This window comes from Brachyistius frenatus, unplaced genomic scaffold (genome assembly GCF_029030835.1).
Source record: "Brachyistius frenatus isolate BFR_SWC_R1_liver_20210118 unplaced genomic scaffold, ASM2903083v1 Contig_19, whole genome shotgun sequence".
In the NCBI taxonomy this organism is placed as follows: Eukaryota; Metazoa; Chordata; class Actinopteri; family Embiotocidae; genus Brachyistius; species Brachyistius frenatus.
In genome coordinates, this window is record NW_027210618.1 from 4,465,710 (window position 1) to 4,482,500 (window position 16,791).

General features: G+C 41.5%; 1 protein-coding gene across 1 annotated transcript in view; it reads left to right on the top strand.

Annotated features, from left to right (window-relative positions):
- The first annotated feature begins 6,385 nt into the window (after positions 1-6,385).
- LOC138619135 (unconventional myosin-IXAa-like) overlaps positions 6,386-16,791 on the top strand; it is a 134,514-nt gene continuing 124,108 nt past the window's right edge. Inside the window, 1 exon segment of the mRNA XM_069695402.1 lies at positions 6,386-6,845. The gene's annotated coding sequence lies outside the window, so the exon portion shown is untranslated.

Genomic DNA, 16,791 nt, shown 5'->3' on the forward strand with positions numbered 1-16,791 from the left:
TCAGGTGGGCTCCACTGATTTGGACCAGTTGTGTTACAGAGCCTGAAATATTTTACAGCTTTCAGTAAGGAGCTTTCAAGAGTGCTGAACATAAGAAATGAAATATTACCCTGAATCATGACTCCATGTCAGTCATGGCTTTCTATTTGTCTTGCTGGAGTCCTACAGTATAACCTGAATGTAATGCATCACTAACTTGATCCAACTGTTGGATGGTATCAGTCTATGTTGTAGGCCATGATATCCCCCACACTTCCTGCTAAATATCAGGCAAAGACTGCGGCCCAGTGAATCCACATTTTCAACTTTGTTCTATTTTTGTTCTCGATTTCATGAGACACATTCTGCTTAGGTCACATCATTAATTAGGAAACTGTGACGCAAAGTAAAATTAGCAATGGATTTTGAAATTGTGGGATACGCATAGAAACTTGCCTATGGAACGAGATGGGTATCAGACAGTGTGTCATCTCAGGTGGGGTTGTAATTATGTTGAAAAATAACATGGAATTATTTACATGGAAAAAAAACCAGACAGAATTTTTAATAACATTAATCTTTATTCATGGTGAGCAGTTTCAGTCTCAAGCACAGCATGAACACCTGTTCATTGTCTGCTTAACTAGTAGCAACAATAAATCACATACCTTAGGTCTGTACACCTGGTGTTGACTTAATGATGAAATAGGAAAACAGGAAATTAAATCATCATCATGTGAGCTGTTTGGAAATACCAGTAATTCAGAAAATAATCAAAGTTGAAGTCTCATGAACAGCCTTGATTCCCAGAAATGAAAATAAAGCCTCTGAAAATTATAGCATATCTTAATGGATTTTTATTTGTTAAGCTAGTTGTTCAGAAATATTTTCTCTCTCTAACCCAAATGACAAAACTGTTTAGATCGTAATCAATACCAGATTTAAATATTTCCAAGAAATTATTAAGACTAAAAGTGTGATGAAAAAATACAGACTTCTTTTATTTTATTGTGGGTTTTACACTTTGAATGAGATTGTGTTAATGTGCTACTGTGTTAATTAGTGAGTTTTAGAGGTGCTGGTAGGCGGATTTTTTTTCTATACTGTCAGACAGAACTGGTGGTTTACTCTGCTCTACTTTTATTATACAGGGGGAAAAAAAAGTCCAAATGTCACAGTCACAAAAATACCAAGAGGCCCCTTTGTTGCTGCCGTCTCTGTTTTTGAGGATACTATAGGATACTATTTACTTTTCTCTCCTTCTCAGTATTCTGTTTGACAGAAGAGTCCTGTTGGCCTCTTGGCGATACTCCCCACCACTCCAGCCTTTTCTAGTCAATTGTCTCCCTCAACTCACCTTCTGCCGTCAGCTACTGTCTCTGTTATTTAATGTGAAGCTCCTGTCATTTTGGACCCTGATGCTGGCCTGAATGTGCAAGCCGGGGGCCCCACGACACGGAGTAGGATTCCAGCTCTCAGGGCCGAAGGGAGGATTTCCTTTTCAACGTGTCTGGTTGGCAAATATGTCACCAGGCTGGAAACCGATCCTGTGAAAAACAGGTGGGATGTTTTCAAACCCACCACAGAGTGTGTGTGATCCGTTTCTCCCCTCACACATGCTTCAAGGTAAAGAGAGTCAATCCCCTGCCTGCAGAGGTATTATCTGTCAAAAGTAAGCAGCCCTGGTGCAGTTTATCTGAGATCTGCTGCTAAATCTTCTCTAATTAGGTTGACCAAAGATGAACTGTGTGTATACCTCAGAAAGAGTGGAATTTCACTGAACATCCCCAAGGTGATAACGAAAATGAAATGACACAGACCTTTCAAATGACAAATCCATTTTGACAAGGAGGTGTGTTGTTTGCAGGCAGTATTGACTCACAGCGAGCTTGTTGTCACCACAGGCCTTGAAGGGGAAAAAAAACCTGTTACTCAGTCCAATAATTAAGTCACAGAAATACTCCAGTGTTTCTAAAACCAAAAAAAAGAACCACTTCTATACCTGCTCACTGCAGTCTATATGTTTTGTTCTTTATTAATCTACCAAGCTCACAACATTTTCAACCATGGACTGACACTTGGATCAGTTTGTCATCCCGGTACAGATCAACAACACTGACAGTGGATCTTTGAGGCTGCGCATGAGCTAAACATGCTAACACAGGTAGCCGCACTAATCTCTGCCTGTCTGACTGACGTCTCTCAGTGGATGTCCTCACACCTGAAAATTAACCTTGAAAAGACTGAACTTCTCTTCCTTTCAGCAAAAGACTCTCCCACCCTCGACCTGACTACTACCTTCAACAACTCTGTGTTATCCCCGACCCTGACTGCTAGGAACCTCAGAGACACTCGACAGTCAACTCTCTCTTACTGCCAACATCACTGCAACAACACGTTCCTGTAGATACATGCTGACCAACATCAGGAGAATACGTCCCCTTCTCACTCAGAAGGCGGCGCAGGCTCTGGTCCAGGTTCTGGTCCAGGCTCTGGTCCAGGTTCTGTTCATCTCACGTCTAGACTACTGTAAGTCCCTCCTGGCAGGTCTACCTGTTAGCTCTATCTGACCTCTGCAGCTCATCCAGAATGCAGCAGCTCAACTGGCCTTTAACCTCCTAAATTCACTCCCACTACTCCGCTCTTCCTCCTCCTCCTCCTCCTCTTCCTCCTCCTCCTCTTCCTCCTCCTCCTCCTCCGCTCCCTTCACTGGTTACCAGTAGCTGCCCGCATCCGTTTTAAAACATTGGTACTTGCGTACCGTGATGTGAACAGATTGGGTCCAGTCTACATCCAGGACATGGTCCAACCTTACATCCCAGCCCGCTCCCTCCGCTCTGCTTCGACCAATCGGCTTGTTGCTCCCTCGCTGTGATCTAAACACTCTACAAAATCACGACTGTTTGCTGTCCTGGCTCCTAAATGGTGGAATGAGCTCCCCACCGACATCAGGACAGCAGAAACTCTGTACATCTTCCGCCGCAAACTAAAAACACACCTCTTCAGACTTTACCTTGAACAGTAGCACTTAAAATGGCACTTACTTATAACACTTTGTAGTTTGGCTATCTTGAAGAAAATTGTACTTTCTTGATTCCTGTTCTGGGTTTTGTACCCTCATGGTTGAAATGCACTTATTGTAAGTCGCTTTGGATAAAAAGGTCAGCTAAATGAAATGAAATGTAATGTAATGTAACATGCTAACACTGAGAGTGGACTAATGTTTAGAGAAGGTATAATATTTACCATGTTTATCTTAGTCAAGCATTTTAGCATGCTAATGTGCAGATGTTTGATCCAACAAGACCACAAAATGAAACAACAAAACATGTAGTTGTTCCAGACTCTCTCAAACAGCATATTATAAGCATTTTTTGATTTGATGCCTCTATCGACAGCATGACACAATTAAGGCACATAAACAGTTTTGTGGAGGGAGCTTATTGTGGACTAACTTCTGCTTTCTGGTTGGAAACTGATAAATGAACTGGAATCTCCTGTGTTAAAGTCTGATGTTTTGTTGACCCATCCAACTACCCCAACCTCCCTCTTCTGCTGAATATGTCACTCTGTTTGTCATTTGAAAGTAAACATCTCGTGTGTTCATTTTCTACAATGATACTCTCGTTTCTAATAATGACCTGATGACGAAATTGTTGCCACCAAATATATCAGTAATATATCAAATAGTTCTTGAAGAATCTCACTTTGTAGCAAAAAGGACAAACTCATGGTGGCACTGGAGGAAATATCAGTGAAGGCCTCAAGCTTTATTCTCTGGTGACCAGGAATGTCTGTACAATATTATGTGTCAATTTATCAAGCTGATGATGAGATATTTCGGTCTGGACCAAAGTGGTGGACAGACTGATGACATCGCTGTCCACAGGATCTCGCTGCCGCGGCTAATAAATACAGACCAAAGATAACATCAAAAGTGTTTGAGATGTCACAAACGTTTGTGAGAGATATTAATCCATCCTTGCGTCACACATGAATGTTTGCACATAATTACATCTCATGTCTGTGACGACAGTGGAAAATGAATCAATGATACAGTAATGTTGTGACACTCACAATTCAATTATTTCGGTTTCACATTTGGAAGGATTTGGTCCTTCCCACATATTAAATGCAAGTTGGACACAAAAGTATCATAATGAGTTTTCAGTTTACACTCAGATACAATGAATGCAGACTAATAGTCTAAAGTTGTACTCAGCCTACCCTTATTGAACAGGATAATAGAAACCTGTGAGTGTAAAAGCCAAACTTCAGCCTCCAAACTAATCATAAGGTTGAATAAACAACTCCAAGTAACTGGTTTACGTAAACGTTTGGTACCTTTCCAGCAAATGCCGTCTTTGTGGATCTATATATATATATATATTTGTTTTTAAATCTGCCTCTATCTTACCAAACAAAATATTGTATAGTTACTAAAATACAATTGAAAATGAAATTAGCCTTATTTTTTTTAATATTATGTGGATGGCACATTAACTAATATTAAATAAATAATGTAAGGTCCCATTTTGATTGTGTTATTTGTATTAAAACAAGTGTCTTCTTGTGTATGTGGCACTGGTGCATGTATATCATTTTGAAGTTTGCTCAACTTAGAAACACAGGTTCCCCAGCTGCCCCAAAACTTTGAGTTCAATAAATTTAAGTTTAAAAACTAGTTTATCTCAAGAAGTGTAAAACTCCAAACTGGATTTAAATGGCCAAAAGACAGTATAAAATACCTTGGCATATACATCCCCCCATCCTTACAGAATTTGTATGATGCCAATTATAGTAAAATAATCCGGTGCATTAGTGAACTGGAACGATGGACTCTGCTTGGTCCTGTTGAAAGTATTCACATGAATGTTCTGCCCAGACTTCTCTACTTATTTCAGATGCTACCTGTAGAAATTCCAAAATACATTTTTGATAACCTGGATATTTGACAAAAAAAAAAAGCGTCCAAGAAATAGACTTAAAACCTTACAGCTATCTAACCTAAATGAAGGCCTCAAACTTCCAAACTTAAAATATTACTTCTGGGCTGCACAAATGAAACCTTTGATAGCTTGGATTCAGAATAGCATACACTCATTGGCTTAATATTGAGAAAAACGTATGCCCAGAGCCCTTATAAATTTTGCCTTTTTTAGATGCACCCATAAAAGAACTGGACTGGACTAAGATCACTCTTAAAATCTGGAACAAAATACAGACAGCTTTTGGGCTTCCAAAGTTAATTTCATCATTAACAAGCATTGGGTCTATGAAGACCTTCACACCTAACAATCTAGATACGGGCTTTAGAAAATGGTCAGATATTGGATTGGTTTATCTGCACCAGCTATTTAATGAGGACAACCTCAAGACAATCGACCAGCTGAAAAAGGATTGTGATCTTCCCAAAACAGATTTCTTAAGATATCTACAATTGAGAACTTTCCTAACAACATACAAAGAGTGGGAAAAGCTTGTGAAATGTACCCCTTCAGAAAGGTTTTTAATAGAAATACAGATGGGGAGTGAAGATAAGACAACAATAAGTAAACTATACACTGCTGTAACTTGAAACAAAGAAAGTAACTCTGAAAATGCATTTTGTTATATTGCTGGAAACTAAATAAAAAATGAGTTTAATTTTTTTTAAATGTTCATTTAACATCTCTTGAAGACACACAAAAATAAAAAAAATACACATACACATACAAAAATTAAAATCACTGTAGGTTTGAACTCTTTTTATCTCTCAAATAATGTATAGGCAGTCAGTTTACAGATAATAAGTTAATTGAACTCTCAGTAGGAAATTAACTCAACACATTTCAAGTCAAATGCAAGCCAGAACAACTAAATGTTTATGTTTTCTATTTACAACTGTATTTAAAAAAAAAAGAAATTAGGTATTTTAGGTGGAATTAACAATAAATAAATAAAAATCCTGTATTTACATGAAATGAACAAAAAAAAGATAAATGTATTCCTCTGAATTTCTGCTTAATGTTTTACAGCGAATTCACCTTCAAATCCTTCAATATACAGGAATGTATTAACCTCTGATTCTGGCCTCTCTCTCTCTCTCTCTCTCTCTCTCTCTCTGTGTGTGTGTGTGTGTGTGTGTGTGTGTGTGTGTGTGTGTGTGTGTGTGTGGTGTGTGTGTTTGTGCTTGTGTAAATTGGGGTAGGAGGCGGAGGGCGATCTTGGCCACACCCCACCCTCCTGTCAGTCATGTGTTGAGTGACACAGTGTTATCAAATCATGTTCATTATGTTAAAAAATAACATGTAACTGAATGACCAATTCTTCACTTGAAAACAATTGCTGTTATTTCACAAGAAAGTCCGCCCAAATTACAGCCACCCACCCATATCACTGCTATAAAGCTCCCACCCTACGGCCTGCGTGAACGCGCAAGCGCGAGTGCACGCGCGATAGTAAGACTTGCAGCGATTGTAGACGAGAAGAAAAAAGGAGAGAGAGAGAGAGAGAGAGAGAGAGAGAGAGAGCAGACCGTAGAGCAGCGGCGGGAGGAGGGCGACGTGACGGCAGGACCCAAAACAGAAGCTCTCTGGACTACGACGCGTAGAGAGGAGGGAAACAAACAAACAAACAAACAAACAAACACACAAAAAGCTGGATCATATCCACGGCAGATTTGGAGATTTGAGCAGCCGGATACGTGTTGCAGACTGTTACGCACGACAGCTTTTCCCTGCGGTAAAATCAGCCTGAGTTTCTGGTCAGGAGGCGCACGGCTTGCCTGCTCTTCCTCGTCAGGGAAAAAAAAAGAAGAAAAAAAAAAAAGGGGGTTTATAGCGGAGAGGTTTGCGGAGCAGCAGACTGAAGGCACCGTGGAGGAGGTAAGCCTTCCTTTTCATTTAAGTATTTACGCTGTGCTGTCAGGGAACGGGAGCTGCAGAGATCGGAGTGGGGAATGTCAAACCTCCGTCCTCCAGGCGGCTCGCTGCCTGTCTCTCTGTCAGTCCATCAGCTGCAGCCTCCTGTTCCTCATTCACATCGAATAGCAGAGCACGCATTATCGGGAAAGAAATGAGTCGACATGGTCAGAATATCCCCCAGTAGCCCTGTACGCGCCCAGGGCTCCAGGCTCCCAGGGCCCCCTCCTCATCTCACCCCTTCATCGCCACTGCCGCCGCCGCCTCGGATAAATGTCACGCTGATTTCTTACATAATGCGTAAATGTGCAGTTACAGATGTTGCCTGGTGTATGTTGGACGCCACATCTGTGCTGCAGTTTGTGTGTCTGACAGTGCAGCAGCAGCGGCAGCAGCGGCGGCAATAAACGTGACGCACTGGAATAAATGGGACGGGATACATGCAGAGCCAACCCGGCTGGGTTCATTGTCGCAGAGGAAGGTTGGAGCTGAATGATTAGGTGTTATGTTAATGATGTAAAGACTGCAGGCCTGTGTTTTTGTGTCGTGTGCGCCCCTCTGGTCACTGTTGACGGACGTTGGTGGCATTTTGCGTCGTGAGGCGTTAAGGCTGCTTCCATCACGCTGCTGCTGACTGATGAGGCATGGAGGATTTTTACAGCTGGACACACGGATGTTCAGCTGCTGTGCGGTCCTATAAAGCGGACTGCTGAGGACGAGGCTCAATGTAGATACTGTACATCCTGTTGATCACAACAAACAGGCACTGACAACCCACTCAGAGTTTTATGAGATTAAACCCAAAGGATTTGGGTTTTGTTCTGTTGGTTGGACAAAACACATAATTTGAAGATACAAACTGGCATTTCTACTAGTTTTTGACAGTATATTGACGACAGAAATGTGATTTGATACAGAATCAATAGATTGACGTAGTTGCAGCTCTTACCTAGAATGAGCTAAACTGTAGTTTTGCAAATGAAGATGTGGGTAAATTGAGTAAAAAACAACAACATGTCAGCTTCAATTTTACAGGGCATATATTGTAAATAAGACTGGTGTAGGCTTTAAAACAGTCATTGTTCCTACTTCCTTTACAAAATAAAATGATTTAAGATGTGGAATAAAAGGTCCGAACAGGTAGAGGAAATGAGGACATGTTAGAAGATGCATAAATGACCAGAACAGTGTTGGTTGATGCATTTTTTTTTGTGTCACAATCACTGAAATGAAGCCAAAGTGAGTTTGCTCCACAAGCTTCAGGTGGAGCTGAATTTAGGTTGTTTGAAACCGGCTGACACGTTAAAACAGGCCTGCATGGCTTCAACCAGACCAGACCACAAGTGCCCCAAAGGCCTTAAGAGTTGTACCCCCCCCCCCCCAACCACCACCACCACCACCACCCCCCCTTCTGATTCAGTCAGGGGAGAATTCACGTATCACGATGTCAACTTTGCTGACATTAACATTTCACTCAGGTTATTATGTAAGTAGCAAAGCCCTTGAGAGCAGAAGTGAAAACATTGTTTTGACAGCTCCAGCTGCCCAGCGAGTGCACTCGTTGGTGCGGCGATGAAGCTCAGAAGCAGCTTCTTCATTTTTAAACGCGTGACGGATGAAGACGTCATGGCGGGAGAAGAGCATCCACCGAGACTTTTCTACCCACTCACATGCAATACAAACATCACAACAGTAATCGAAAACAAGGCCAAGGGTGCTGAAGCAGACGCATCCTTCATTTGAATAATTCATAGAGAATGAAAGCCTTTAATCCATTTTTCTAGAGCTGTTTGAAGCTCTAACAAAGCTTCTAGATTTGTCCTTTTCTTTAGTCTTAATGCTGATGCTCTATTTCCTGTGGTAGTTTTTCTTTCAACATAATGGGGTGTCCTTTTTGTTTTTACCATTGGGGCCCATTTTCCGAACACTTTGACAGAGCTCTGCAGTCAGCTGTTCATCCAGTATTTATGAAGTCTACCGTATATCTAGAAAGTGGAAGAGCCGCGCTGCCACTCATGTCCCAGATGACTCAGAGCCTCTCCACTGAGATTTAATGGGAGAATGGCATTTAAAGGCTCAATATGGTGTGAAAATGATTTGTCAATATAAATGCACTTCATATTTATTTATTTATTTCAAACCCGAAGTTATACCATGTGCTATCAGAATCAAACCGAGGTACTATGCAGTGGTTCACAGCTTTCACATTGGCAGTTTGTATATTTGGCCTGGAACGAGAAAGACATCAAACATTGCAGTCTTTTAATGACAAACGGGTAGAAACAGGTTGTAAAAGAGGTGTTTATAGAGAAATATTAATAGAGAATATTTCACAAACAAGTTTCCACATATTACAACATAAAGCCACAAATTGATTTCTGATTAGTCAGGTAAAATCTCCGCGCTCATGACTTTTCATTGACAAATTTTTGTGCATAAATATTAAAATCACTTAAAAGATTACCTACCTGACAGTTGAAAGTCGGCAGATGGATTTATTTATAGTTTAACTTTTGAAAATCAGGCTAAAATCACATGCAGGCAGCTTCACTTGAAAGGTGACTGACAGTTCTTTGTATGGTTATTTCCCATAGTTCAAATGACAACTTCCACACTAGGCTGAATAGACTGAGTTAGTTTAAACAAACATGTTATATGTGAATTTACTCTTATTTGAAATAACCTCAACCTCACCATAGAGAGAGAGAGAGAGAGGGTGGTTGGGTTGGATGGTCATCTGACAGAGGACAGGACCTGGACCTGGACCTGGACCTGGACCAGTGCCTGAACATTTACAATTTCTAATCATTACGAGGAACCTCTTGATTTCTCTGAAAGGAAAAACAACTGGCCGATATGATGTCATAGCTGACCTTGTTCCATGATAACTGTCACACAATCATTTTTCTCTGCGATTTATCGTAAGCTACAAGCTCAGATGATGATGTTTGTATTCTATCACCGAGATAAGCTCATCAGCAGATTTAAGGACGAGATAAAAATCCCATCTACTGTAAATGGCTGAAAATCATTTGAATCCACGAGCCCACTGACCTTCATGTCTGCTGTCGTCGACAACTTGAGAAACGGTTTTGTTGTATGTTGCCACTGGATCCCAACATCCCGCCCGAACCTGCTGCTGCAACACTCAAGGCTTCATGTAAGACAATACCAGGATGAGGTCAATGTCTCGCATACCATGTCAGTGCGGCGATATGCATCTCTAACCAGGTGTATTTATAGAGCCTTTCACAATGGTAGTGAAGGTGGTGTGAGCGTGTATGAGGCATCTTAAATAGCATCTGTCTTTGTCCTGACACACACCAGAAGACTTGGGAAGATGCTACAGTTGAGTAGTCAGGTTTCCATTGTTGTAACTGGTGGTCGCAAAATAAATCACAGTCACTTTTCTTTTTTTGGGACCAAATCTGCTGTTCCCCGTCAATATTTAGTTTTGTTAAACTTTTAAAAACCTTTTAAAATGGGGCAGCCAAATATAAAGGAAAAAAAAGAAACCCGGGTTACTTTGTGCATGTTAGATTGTTAACCTGTGACATGCAGGGGTTGCAATTCACATTTAAGTTGTACTTGTTTCCCTTCAGCCTTCATCACCTGCTTGTACTGCAGTAAGTGATTTCCCACAGTGCCTTCCAATAACTCCTGGAGACTAAGCGTGATCTGGCTGCACTGAGCTGTGGGGTTTATGTGCAGCCAAGGTGAGCTGTAGGAACTGTGGGGTGAGAGAGAAAAAAGTCTCAGAGCTGCCATTCAAATACAACCAGTCATGTGGCTGCAGTAAATTCTGGACTATTGAGGCGCCTGTCAGCGGGGATATTGACACGTTTTTCTGATATAGTTGTCGTTTTACATTTGTTGCATAACAGAATTGGAAGTTTTGCATCTTATTTAAAGGGTACGTCTGGTCTGTATTTCTCTCTATAAAGAATTGTGTATATTAATGCTCGAAATGTGTATTAATCGGCAGGGGAAAGTAAAAATGCGGTATGTACTCCTGTTTGAGTGACATTTGCTAAAAACCACAGTTCCCAGCTTATTTAGGGAATATTTAGCCTTTTTTAAGAATGAGTATTCATATCTTTTGACCTGTCTTTAGAGAAGTATTTGGAATGAATTAAAGAGTTTAGGAATGAATGCTGGTGAGGAAGTTAGAAAGTATTGAGCCAACCTTTCAAACTCAATAGTCGGTGAAGAGAAACGATCTTGACACGATGCGCCATGAAAAAAAAAAAATCCCCACAAAAACTATTTGCTCTACAAAAGCAAAATACAACACTGGCAGCTCTTTGATCCTTTATACCTTTTGTGAACGTTATTCACTTCGCTTTTTAATGTGTCCTTGTGTCCTCCAGTTCACTCCCAACAAACACTCTAGCACACATGCACGCAGCTGCACTGAAAACAATCAGGCATTTCAACATCTGACAAGGATCGTGCATATGCCCTGAATATCGACACAGTCGGCTGGATTGCTCAGTGGAACGTGACCGCTGACACACTTGTGCTGTTTGTGCTGCTGGTCGAGGTCGCGTGGTGACCGGCTGACCTCTTTGACACTCGTGATGTGAAAACTCAGCGATTTGCCACATTGATGCTCTTGATAGTGTTCAGGTGAAGTTCACCTTAGTGAACACAGAGAAAGATTTCCTCCCACAGAAAAGTTTGCTTCTTTTTCAATCCTTCATGCGCAGTCTAAGTTAATTCATGAACATATTCCGTGTGTTAGGTTTTACATATTCTTTAGAGATTAACATTCAAAGACACTGCGTCCAAAACAGAAAGACATCCGAGGAATATTCCCACCTCTCTTTTGTACCGCTGTCTGATGATATTAAAGTCACTTGTACTTTTTCCACAGCCCCTTCAAAGGAGCTGATACAGTATAAAATGTGTCAGTGGTGCAGATTGTTTGCATGATAGCGGAAGTCCTTTTGATCCTTTTGAACATGGCTCGATTCTTCGTTGGGCACTGCTGTTTGCTATTCCTTCAGCTGTTCAAAGCTGAGCCCTCCGTGAATTTCTGCATCCATTATCGCTTCTCTCATCTCTTTGTATTAGTCATTTAATCTCGTACTGTGGCTGTCGGTGCTTTAGGCACCGTTTAAAGAGAATTTTCCACGTGCAGGCGAATGCATCGTGGTTTTGTTGCTGAACTTATTTTGACGTGGAGAGAATTGGAGCGCTCGGTTGTGTTTCTTGCAACAGGCAGCAGCTGGTGCGGGCATGGATCAGTCCCCTGGCACTGCCCGGGGCAAAGAGCAGCCAGGAGCATCGCAACGCTCCCCTCCATCCTGCTCGACTGGTTACAGATGGAGAGGAACACGAATGATTAAGAGAAGCAGTGAAGGCGCTGATACATGTTGAGGGATTCCTTTTAAATCAAACAGCCGGCAGCCAGGCCCTTTCTGTGGATGAGGAAATCTCTCCAGAATTAGTTTGTCTCTACTAGCTTCCAAAGACAGTGTATCTATCAGAAAGGAAACACATTTTTTTTTTAGCTTTGTCTATCGTTCCTATCAGCTATGTTGACACTGTAGTGGTAAATGCTGGCTGTCTTAACTAGTCTGGAGTGGATTAGGAGAGTCTGCAGTGATCAGCACCTGACCACGAATCCAAGACCACACCAACAGTGTCATCTCTCACCGGACCTGTTCTGGTTCTAGTGAGAGCTGTTCCTGGCTGTTCATTATGTTTTCTTGTGTATTTGTCTGGCTCATTCAGTCTTTGTAACTTTCAGCTGATCTTTAGGTAAATCCCAAGTTTTACCCTAAAAATCCATCTCACAATGTCCAATTTCAGGTTCTAATTTCTACTCTTTGACAGAAGATAAATAATTCCCAAATGTAGAACCACTAGGAAGTTTCATTTGCTCTTGGATGTGTTGGCACATTAAATGTATGGAGGGAAAATATTCAGCTGGCTAAGAGTTTGTGCAATAGACCTGAATGGATGGGTGCAGTTCAGTATCATTTTGTACTGGTTTAAACTGCCTGAAGGGCAATGAAAGAGAGCCAGGACAATGAAGTCGCATGACAGAAAACCAAAACAATGAGCTAAAATATACTAAACGTCTTAAGAGCAAAGGGGAGCTGCAAAATTGAGTAAAAGTAGTTTTTTTTTCACGATGAAGGAGCTTTTTTACTTCACACATAGTTATTTGAACCTTTTATAATGTTGCTAAAAGAGATATACACACACTTAGATCCACACAGTATTTCATTTTATTTGAACTTTTGGTCAGTCAGCCCTTAATCAGACACGGTACAGCAATGAACAAGCAGATTAAAGTAATCAATCCCATTCTCATCGTAGCATGCATGTAGTATACGTGTGCACACCCTTGGTGGTACAAGCCCCACCCCCAGGGAACTGTAGTTGTTTAAGTGCAATTTACTACACAATCAGGAAGCATTTTGAAATCGTACCATATAACATGGAGTTAATGTTCAATGTGTTCACTACCTGAAAACATACATAGGAGAGAGGATGTGAGAATTCACTATCCCCGGCAACAGGATAGTTCACCTTGACAGTTCAAGAAACACAAACAGTCAGACACGGAGAATGATTTTTGATAAGTCAGCAGTTTAGCTTGAATTATTAAACCCCTTTATTTGGAGATAATGGCAATAGTTAGTGCACTCAAAATGCTGACATAATTTATTTGTGCTCTTACAAAACTGTTTGCATGCACAGTGAAAGTTGCTCCTTGAGCCGGTGTCTGACAACAGATAGTTTGGGTGATAATTTTAGCATTCACTTTTTGTTTATGGTTCCAAATAATCCAGTCCGGTTTTCTTAAAATGATCCTCGCTCTACTGTCTCACATCTTTTTAATGATAATGAACTCTGAGTGCAGTTTGATCGTAATTGATATGATTGATGGGCTAAAAGACAAAAATAAGAACCAAGTAGTATGAAACTGGAATTTCCCTTCAAGTCGTGCCAGTTTTTCCCCCTCTCCTTGTCAACTTCTGGGTGGTTCAGTGTTCAGAGAGCGCCCATCCACATGATCCACATGACCCCAGTCCAAGCATTAAGTCAGTAGTTATCTGCCCTGGTGAAGTGTCTTTGATCAGTTCTCTGAATCCCTGAAAGCCACGAGGTCATTGTGTTACAGCTGACCCTGCGCTCCGCAGACTGCAGACAGGGGCAAGCAGAGGGAATTTCCCTATAGCGATCAATATGATATCACATTAATCACTTTGTTTATCAACTCAGGAAGATGGTTTTAATTGTGTTTATATGAGTGGAGCAGCTGAGCGGATCCAGGAGCCAAAGCATGGCTGTTGCAGCTGAATGTCAGCTTGAGGAACCCAAAGAAAACAATGGCAGAAGGCTCAGAGGAAGTGATGCACAAATGCACAACAATCTTAAATTTGTATTTACTCCAATACGAGATATCGTGGCCCTGCAATCAGCTGTAATTTGCGTTGGCTAGGAAGTGGAAAACAGTCAGGGACGAGTCCAAATGCTTGAATTTCCTCTGAAAGCTCCAGTGAGTTCAGGTGGTCATTATTAGCTCTCAGTCTGTGTGCTGACGCTTGCATTGTTTGTCTCAGTGTTACCAGCAGATTGATGGAGCCTGTGCTCAGATTGACAGATCTAGCTCAGCCAGCCAGTCTCCCCTAAAGCCAGCCAGACTCTGACTGTGAAAAACGCCTGTGAGGGTAAATCAGTAGTAAGAAAAACTCTTGCCCCTCTGCAATTAGCACCGTGTCATTTTGGGGTTGGGAGGCAGCCGATAATGTCACATCTCGCTGGTGTCTGTGGCTCAGTCCTTAAACATTTTTGACGGGGCGCCTGCAGACTCAGGAGGCAGTGTTATTCCACGCCTGTGTCACTTCCCTCAGAGCTGAATTACTGTCTTTAATAAGTGCTTGTCTCATATTTGTGCTGTCAGTTAGTTTGCGAGCAGCGTCTGGTTTCAGTCACCGAGGCCCCGGCTGTGGGCTCGGAGCCGAAGCCAAATGACGCCCTGCCGGAGAGCGCTGGCAGCCGGCACGCACGCGAGAGGAATTTGAATACATTCACAATAATACGACAGGCAGGCAAGACGAGCATGTGACCTACTGTCTGCCACTGCTTTGTTGCAGTATGCTGTTGGCAGTGTGTGTGTGTGTGTGTGTGTGTGTGTGTGTGTGTGTGTGTGTGTGTGTGTGTGTGTGTGTGTGTGTGTGTGTGTGTGTGTTAGAGTGAGGCAGTAGTGGCCAGAGCCAGAACAAAGCAGTCTGCGACCAGAGGACTTGGGTGTGGTACTCTCAGTTTGATGAAGCACCAAATTAAGTCTGATCGCGTTATCGTTTATCATTCATTTGGGCACCAAACGCTGATTGACATTTAAAGGACTGACTGATGTGTATCAGGGACATCAACCATCAGAACCTGTCAAGTACCAAATCAGTGAAAGGATTGTCAGGTCTTCTTTACACATTATTTAGATCAGATATTTCCGAATTCTAGTACTAATCTTCTGGTACTTTAGCTGAAAACTATTAATTAATTAAATGATTTAGTTGAATGACAGAAAATTGATTGGCAACTAGATTGGTAATCATAAAAAGTGGTGTTCCAGCTTCTCCATCGTGAGGATTTTCGTCTTTTTTGTGTTCTATGTCATCGTAAACTGAATGTCTTTGATTGATATAGCAATTAATTATGTGTTTTGATTCTCAATAATGAGCATAATCCTTAGTTGTACCATTAATTTCACTTCTTCTATGGATGTTTGTTCATATATCTCGTTTTGAGATATCATTAAACTGTGTACCAAAATTTTGTGTCTTATTGACACCTGTATAAAAAAAATATATATAATTATTTGAGGCCCTTGTAGGGTTCTTTTTGTCATCATTTTCCCTTTGATCACATTTTTCTTGCATGTCTGTCCCTCTTTCTGTCTCTGTCTCTGTTTCCCCTGTGTGCCTGTAAACGCTTAGTCATCCTGCCAAGGTTGTCTGAAAATTGCTCCGTCCTGCAGTCTGTCCTACTTCAGTGTGCAGCTCTAAACTGGGACGCCACAATAACGAATATAGCAGGTAGGACCTGGTGGTTCGGTGCCTCGGAGTCACGTGATGGGTAGATCGGACAATGCGGCTCGCAGGACAGGTCTGTGTCATTGGACTGTCATCGTCCTCTGCTGTGTCCGAATGAATAATAAGGACAATGTTGAAGACGGCCTGGAGTTTAGAAAGAGTTCCAAAGTTTCCTGTAAATATAAAACTATTATCTAATCCTTTTTAAATATGCAGGAAGTGAAACATTTTCTCCATCAAAGGAGCCATGCACATGTGGTTAAAAAAAAAATTTGTTTAGCATGAAGTCACGGGGCACATCAGACTGTTTTCTGTCTTGTTGTGCTCCAAAAACACATGTAGTGCTGCGACTAAGAGATTAATACTTTTATCAATGAAATAGCTGAAAATAGTGTCCATCATGATATTCTGAAACAAAAGGTGCTTCACATTTCAGGTGTTAGTATAACAAAAGGTTCTGAGATGGTTCCTGTTGTATGTGGACCAAGTGCATTATTGTGATCTGGATGAAGCAGTGAAATCATCAGCACTTTTGTGAGCCATGTTTTGTGACGTGCACATTTGTGATTTCAGCATGGACCTGAAACTTGAGTAGAAAAGACACATCACATTTTGTGTCAAATCTTTGAGGAACAAAAGGAAGTTGTGCAGCTGTTTTGAATGTGAGTGGGTATGAGGGCACTTGGCTTCCCTAATGTAACGACGTGCCTGCTGATAACGCCTTCAAAATGCCTGCAACAACCAAATCGTTGTTCTCCATCCGGATTGGCTCGCTGTGGCGGTGCATAACTTCATAAATGTCAAAGAAATCCCACCTGGTTGCGCTCCTGCCCTGATACACCTTCTTCAGCCTTGGA